Source organism: Carya illinoinensis, chromosome 6 (genome assembly GCF_018687715.1).
Source record: "Carya illinoinensis cultivar Pawnee chromosome 6, C.illinoinensisPawnee_v1, whole genome shotgun sequence".
NCBI classification, from domain to species: domain Eukaryota; kingdom Viridiplantae; phylum Streptophyta; class Magnoliopsida; order Fagales; family Juglandaceae; genus Carya; species Carya illinoinensis.
The window spans coordinates 22,562,582-22,570,057 of NC_056757.1; the positions used below are offsets into that span (position 1 = coordinate 22,562,582).

Sequence of the window (7,476 nt, forward strand, 5' to 3'; positions counted from 1 at the left end):
GTTGCTAGATTTCCCTTCATTTTGGGCCCAAGCCCATTCGGAAACCCAACCTAGCCCGTGAGCCATGAAACCCAGCCCTCTCTCCTTGGCAATATGGAGACGTTTGGCATGCCTTAGGGCTTCTTCTTCTTTTCTTTCTTTCCTTCTCAGCACTGTTCTCTTTCCTTCTCAGTGCTGTTCACTTCCCTTCTTCTTCTTCCTTTAGCTGTCATAGCTCTCTTCCACCATTTTTCAACTAGTAATTTCTACCTTTCACTTCTCCTTGTTTTGGTTCTATAATTTTTTGCAAAATCGATTAAATCTTCTCTCATTTTTGCATTTTCATTTTGCTATGTTTATATTTTCTGTAGGTCGGCCAAAGCGTTATTTCGCACCTTCTTTCCTCTTCTTTGTTGTCTTATGTAGTTCTTGTTATTGTGAACATAGTGATTCTAATTACTATATTATCACCAACTAATTATTCTAAGAGATAAATATACTTTGCAAACTTCGTGCATGATTGGGTGCATGATTGAGATTGAAAATAGAACCTCTAATTTTAAAACATATTACTTATAGTTTAAATAATAAGTTTTACTATTAAAAATTTATTTATTGCATAGTAACTATATATTTAAAACATTTTCAAACATATTATATTTGTTTGGAAACAAATTATAAAAGTGCTATTTGAGATAAAAATGAAGATCATTTAAGTTTTTAAAAATTATGATCATATCCTTAAAAGTTTTAAAGTTATATAGGTATTTTCACACATTAACAGTCTTTTTAAAATTAAAAGTACGTTCTAGATTATCAAGAAAAGCATGTTTGAGATTAAAAAGTACTTTAATATATAACACAAGCAACTCAATTTTTCTATTAAAGAACTCCAAATACTATTTAATCAATTTTTAAGATTTCTAATGCAACCCCAAATAGACCCCAAAATTGTGTTAGGGGTCGTAAAATTATGCAAAACTTTGTAATGATAAAATTAGGTTATTTGGTTAGTACATATTAAAGTACTTTTTAATCTTAAAAAAGCTAAAATGTATGTTTAAAGAAAAGTGTCATTTTCTTTTGGGGTGTAACGGGTCCAGATTTGTAATTATTATTTGAACAAGTAAAAGTTATGTCTTGGTCCGAGTGGGTATAGAATTTCTCTTATACATATCCATGGAATTTTTGAAACCAAATCAGTATACACCAGTTTTACATTTTCAAAAACTAATGCTGCACTGGTTATGCCCCCAAATCGATACTTCCGGTTTTCTGATTTTGGTCCGATTCAATCCAGGTTTTTAGTTTTAATGCCAACGTGTTATAAACAAATTCATAATAAATTATTACCAATACTATATACTAAACTAATAGTGATATTAATATTATATATGGTCATAGTGTTATAGTCATAGTGATATTATACTTGGCGGAGTGTTTCCCTGGGTATGCAAGTCCTTGACTACAAATGAAGAAGATGTGGGAGTAAAGTAGCATCTGTTATCACTAAAAAAGTTGTGAATGGACAGTACGTTAGAGGAAACATGAGGGCAATGTAATATATTGTTTAGGAGAAATTTGTTTTTGGATGTAGAAAGCAAAGAAGAACCAGTATTGGTGATGATCAGACGTCCTACATTGCTTATTATCACCTTGTCATTGCCTTGATAAGGTTGCTGCTTTAGGGTCAAATTCTCAAGGTCTGTGGTGATGTGGTTATTAGCACCACTATCCATATACCAAGGTTGCTTACCTTCTTGAGTACTAGTATTTGTTGTTATTGTTGCCAATTAAGATGGTGGATGAAGACCTTGATAGGAGAAGTCCATATGATGGTAGCAATCAAAAGGGTGGTGGTTGGTTTTGTCTCAAATCTGAAAAGGCACACATTTGGTTGAAAAGGGATGATTATTTGCTGATTGAGGCTTGGTGTTTTGTTGGACAACAACAAAATTAGGTTATAGGTGATGAGTAAGGCTTCCCTCGTGGAAACTTCTGTCCTTTGCCCTATTGGGACTTCTGCCTTTGTGTAAAGAATGCAAATTGCTAACTCTTAATGTTAGGAATAAAGTTGACTACGTCCAGCCCATTAAAAACCTATCATTGATAAAAAGGGAAGAAATAAAAGCCAATAATCTAGTTGAGAGATAAAGTCAACAAGGGATAAGGCCAGTTGACTCAAACTCCTAAAAGAAAAGAACTTCACAAGGACAGATAGACTCAATCACTCCAATGAAGGAAATAAATCTTTATAAAAAGAGGAGATCACTACAAATCAATGGCTCTCTACAATTACTCTACGCATAGACTCCCCCACGCACAATGACTCCAAATAATCTTCTCTCGAGGGAGGCATCATCTTTAACCTCCTGAAACCCTAAATTCATTGTATTTAAAGATATGCAAGGTTATGAAAGTCATGTAAAATCACCTATTATACTGGATTTTGCCCTCCAAACAACCTGTAGAAGTAGGCTTTTATGCCGAACCATGTAAATCTTTGTGGATCTTCATTTATCTTTTATTTGCTTATTTCTTATTTATTTTATGGATGAAGGCGAAGAACACCATATTGATGCCTGAATCATCGTCGTGGGCTGGGGATGATTCTTTTCTTCGTCCCAGCCTATGATGTAATTTTTAAAATTAACAGTTGGCATCGTCTCTTGGATAGAAAAATTCTTTGCACCGGAATTGGGAGAATGGTGTTCTCTAGCTCATGAGATGGTCTTCAAAGAAGCAGATAAGACCTCCTCTACCTTTTATAGATTATATTTTCTTATTATTATTTTCGATCACAAATATAGTTTGTTTCCTTTCTATTATATACCAAAAAAAATTGCAATTAATGGCTTATGAAATTATGCAAGGACTATAGTTTACTAATCCGATTGGTATCTTTTATTATCTCTAACTAAATTGCTCTGTAAAGTGTTTACTTTTGGATTATTTTTTGGTAAAAACAATTTTTTTAAAAAAGAAAAGGAATATGGTTGCATGGTGTGCACTGTGCACATAACAGACACATTGTGAATGCCATGCAGAGCAGGTAGAAGGGGTGCACCCACTTATTTCACCCACACCACCTTGCATTGTGTGGCCTGGACACAACTGCCCAATCAGACAACTAGAAGGAGCTAGCTGGTGTTTTCCCATCGAATTCTCACCACCTAAGGCATGGACACAAGTTGGAACAACATGCCGGCCAACCGTGAACTAACAAAACCATCATCAGGCAACATATGAACAGTCGATGCAATCTGTCACTAGCAAGATGGTCCCCAACCATGAAGGCTTTGCTTTCCATCATTCCTCGCCACAAGATATCAACAACACAACATGCCCATAAAGCTCAGCCAAGCCATATACACCCCCCATGGCAACGGTGCTCAACTTTTGGACCGGTGGCACTTTCTACGACCACCGTGGCATCCTCGACCATGCAGAGAGCTGAAGCACATCGCACTTAATGTGTGCCTATGCCAGGTTTAGCCATAAAGCCTCTTCCACACCACCAAAGTCAGCAGAGTGCCTTTTCTAGCAAATGCTGAGTGATGACACTTGTGCCACAACCGCTGCCAGAGGGTTACCTTTGGGAATGAGCCTCTGAGCTCCACAATCGCCTCGTGTAAGTTATATTTGGGAATGGGTTGATGGGCTTTGCAACCGCCTAACATAGACCCAAGGGATCGACGGGCTTCCTGACCACTTAAGCGTAGGTTACTGCAAACAAATTCTAATGTCAACACCAAAATGGAAACATCAAACAAAAATTCACACCATGGGCAAAAAGAATCCATTACTACAAACAAATAGCAAAACACAATCATGGAAATACGCAACCTATCAGGTAAATGTCCACAAACAAACTCCAAGCTAAGCTCCGTGCTCACGGCCACTAGTGTGGTCGAGCATATCTCCCACTTAACTTTCCAAGTCAAGCTCCTCGCTCGCAAATAGAGCATCTCTTGCCTTTTATCTAACTTTGGGCATGTTTGGATTTACAACAGGGGTTGTAAAAAAATGTTTAATTAGCCTCAAAAACTTTGTAATGATAAAATCAAGTTATTTGGTTGTTACAAATTAAAATATTTTTTGGTCTCAAAAAAGATACCTCAAATGAGCTTTTATGTCATTTCTATATATGAAAACACTTTTTACATTATTTTCAAACAAATGTTTAAAAGTACTTTAGATATATAGTTACGAAATAATAAATAATCTTTAATTAATAATATAACTTATTATTACAATTAAAAAAATTTAAAACTAAAAAATTATATTACCCATGCAATACAATCCCAAACATGAAATTCAACAGGTAAGTGTAAGGGGTGTTCTGGTTGAAGGCTGAAGTGAAAATAACGAAATTAACGGCCAAGCTTTAAACGGTGCGTATCGAGAATAAGGAGGAAGTAATTCGTGGCTTCAATACGGTGCGTATGGCATTAATAAAACGGTGCGTAGTGGGAAGGCATCAAGTCGAGGCTGAGTACACGTAAAGCGACGTCGTGTTCTTCTCTTCTGCAGTTAGTAGTTAGTTGTTATTCTGTTAGAACGGAAATGGCAGTATAAAACACTGCTTTACTTTAGAGAATGTTATCTGAATTTTTGTAATCAATTCCGAAGGAACTTGTGGAGCTTAGGGATTGCTCGAAAATCTCTACTAAGGAAATATGATGAATTCTTGATTGTTTGATTGTGTGTTTCTTGCACGGTGTGGTTGTAAGGTGAATTGCATTAATCTGCTGTGTTTCTGTAACCTGCAACATAGATCTTCTTCTGGTGATTCTGCGAACAGGAAGCATGTAACAGTAAGTCTTTTTTATTTTTGAGTTCTGCTATATATAGTCCCTCTTGACTACTAATTACAAACATTACTGATTTGAAAGGTGACTTAAAGCAAGGCGTGTGGATTCGAGGGAGTACTATTGTTGTTTTTTTTTAGACATTTTAGCGAACATATTCTACGCACATTATATGACAACATTTGCAAATTCTACGCACATTGTCTGATGAACAAAATCGCTGAGCTCAAAATCCACAAAAGAAGCAATCAAATTCAAATGGCTGCAAGTTTAATTAAAGAAGCTTGTAAATTTATCAAACACAAAATCAAGGTTTCAGGCAAAAGAAACTCTTGAAACTGGAGATAACAATACCACAGGTCTAAATACCACTTGACTTAACTATAAAAGGCCAAAAAACAATGGCCCTCACAACCAAAACTCTTTTGTTACACAAAAGTGTTTTTTGTTATGATTCTCACACAGTACATCATTTAACTGTGCACTAAAAACACTTTGACTGGGACAAGGTTCAGAGGTATTCTTTTATGGGTGAGGCCAGCACCAGTCGATTCATCCATGTTTATATCCTCCTCCTTCATCCCTGAGGGCACTTTCCAATCGAAACAATACAAAAGATTCGCAAGTGAAAGCTCAACGGTGGTCGCTCCCATGTATATCCCAGGACAACCTCTTCGACCAGATCCAAATGGCAATAACTCAAAATGTTGTCCTTTATACTCGATAGAGCTATCAACGAACCTTTCAGGGTAGAACTATTCTGGTTTCTTCCAGTATTCAGGGTCTCGTCCTAGCGCCCAAGCATTTACTTGGAGCAAAGAGTTGGGGCCAATGTCATAACCGCCGATCTTAACGTCTGTCATGGTTAGTCTTGGAAGAAGAATTGCGGCTGGAGGGTGCAATCTAAATGTTTCTTTGATTATCATCTTCAGGTAATGAAGATGAGTTATGTCGCTTTCGGTGACGTTTCCTCTGTTTCCAACGACGTTTCTGACTTCATCTTGTGCTTTCTTCATCGATCGCGGGTTCCTTGCAAGCTCCGCCATTGCCCATAGCATGGTGACTGCAGCAGTGTTGCTTCCACCCAAAAACATATCCTGAAATACACGAAGAAATATTGCATAATGATGATTAGAACATAGAAACCTAAGACCTGAGCTCAAGAAATTAAGATTAGTGCAGAAAACACGAGGAAACGTGATAAAAAAAAAACCCTGGAAAGAAAGCTTGAGTCCTTACGAAGAGGATGGCCTTAATGTTATCTTTATTGAACGGAGGAGCACCGGTGTTGGTTCGCTGATCCCTTTCTATTCTCAGCAACACGTCGATAAGGTCTTCGTGGTCTTGTTCTGTCTTCTTGGGGCTGAGATGAAGATCAATGGTCTGTTGCAGAAAATCATCCAAATCACGAAAAATCTTTTCGAGTCTTCGAATCGGGCCAGAGAGCCTGTCAATAATCCATCCCACGTATGGAAAGAATTCAGTTGCACTGAAGCTTGCAAACATGACTTCAGCCTCATGACCCACTTCTCGAAGCTTTTCATTATCCAAACCACTCCCACGAAAATTCTTTCCGAAAGCAGTCCTACAGAGTATATTTGCTGTGATCAGAGCCAACATCTTCTCAGAAAGATCAACAGGGGTTGCAGAAGATGCAGACTGAGAAATTGAATTAACTAAAGAAGCTACTTCTTCTTCCCTGATAAAGCTAAATGACTGCACCCTAGCCACGCTAAAAAGCTCAAGAGCACAGATTTTCCTTATCTCTCTCTCCAATAATCACCGTAAGGTGCGAAAACTATGTCTTTGTAATTGTACGTCAGTCTCCCGGCTGTGGAAGAGACAGGTCTACTGCAACAATCAAGATCATGAAACTTTAGGACTTGTCTTGCAGCCTCAGCTGAAGAGATGTTAATAATTGTTTTAGAACCGAATTTGAGGAGCATGATTGGGCCATATTTTTTGGAGAGTTGGGACAAAGTTTTGTGAGGCAATTCACCAAGCTGGTGCATGTTCCCAATAATGGGAAGAGTAGGAGGGCCTGGTGGAAGGCGCTTCTTTTGCTTTGGACCGTAGATTTTGTTTTTCGCTAGAAGCAGTACTAGAGGGAGAAGAAAGAGAAGGGAGAGCCTCAGCCACAGGGGCACAGCATAAAGATCCATTGAAGCTTCCATCTTTATTTGCAGTAAGCTACTCTGGGACTGTCCATTTATAGACAACAGACCGTGTGAATCACAATTAATCTGGGTTCATTATTTAATTATATATTTATTTATTTAAGAAAAGTCGGCAGATTCTGCAAAATAATTAGATGATCATGAACTGCTATATATATGCATATGATTTTATTTTAAGATCGAGCAAACTCTCTTATCTGATCACATATCTATATCTGAACTGCTATATATATATACATGTGATTTTATTTTATTTAAATATAAATTACTTTATTAAAGAATTTTTCTTCTTATATATTATTATTATTATTTTTTTTCATCTGTTTGGGTTTTTTAGAAATAGAGGTACAAGATGTATATATGGCTTTGGTACATATAGTATTATTTATTTTTTAGAAATTAACCCACTATGATAGAGCCATGACGTTTGTCGTACGTATATGTGAGCCCAGTCTCTTTCAAAAAAATCTGGACCAGAATTAGATAAATAAATTCTTTTTTATTAGTGG

General features: G+C 36.9%; 1 pseudogene; it reads right to left on the bottom strand.

Moving 5' to 3' along the window:
• Positions 1-5,031: 5,031 nt before the first annotated feature.
• On the bottom strand, positions 5,032-6,956 carry LOC122313056 (annotated as a pseudogene).
• Between the last annotated feature and the right edge of the window lie 520 nt (positions 6,957-7,476).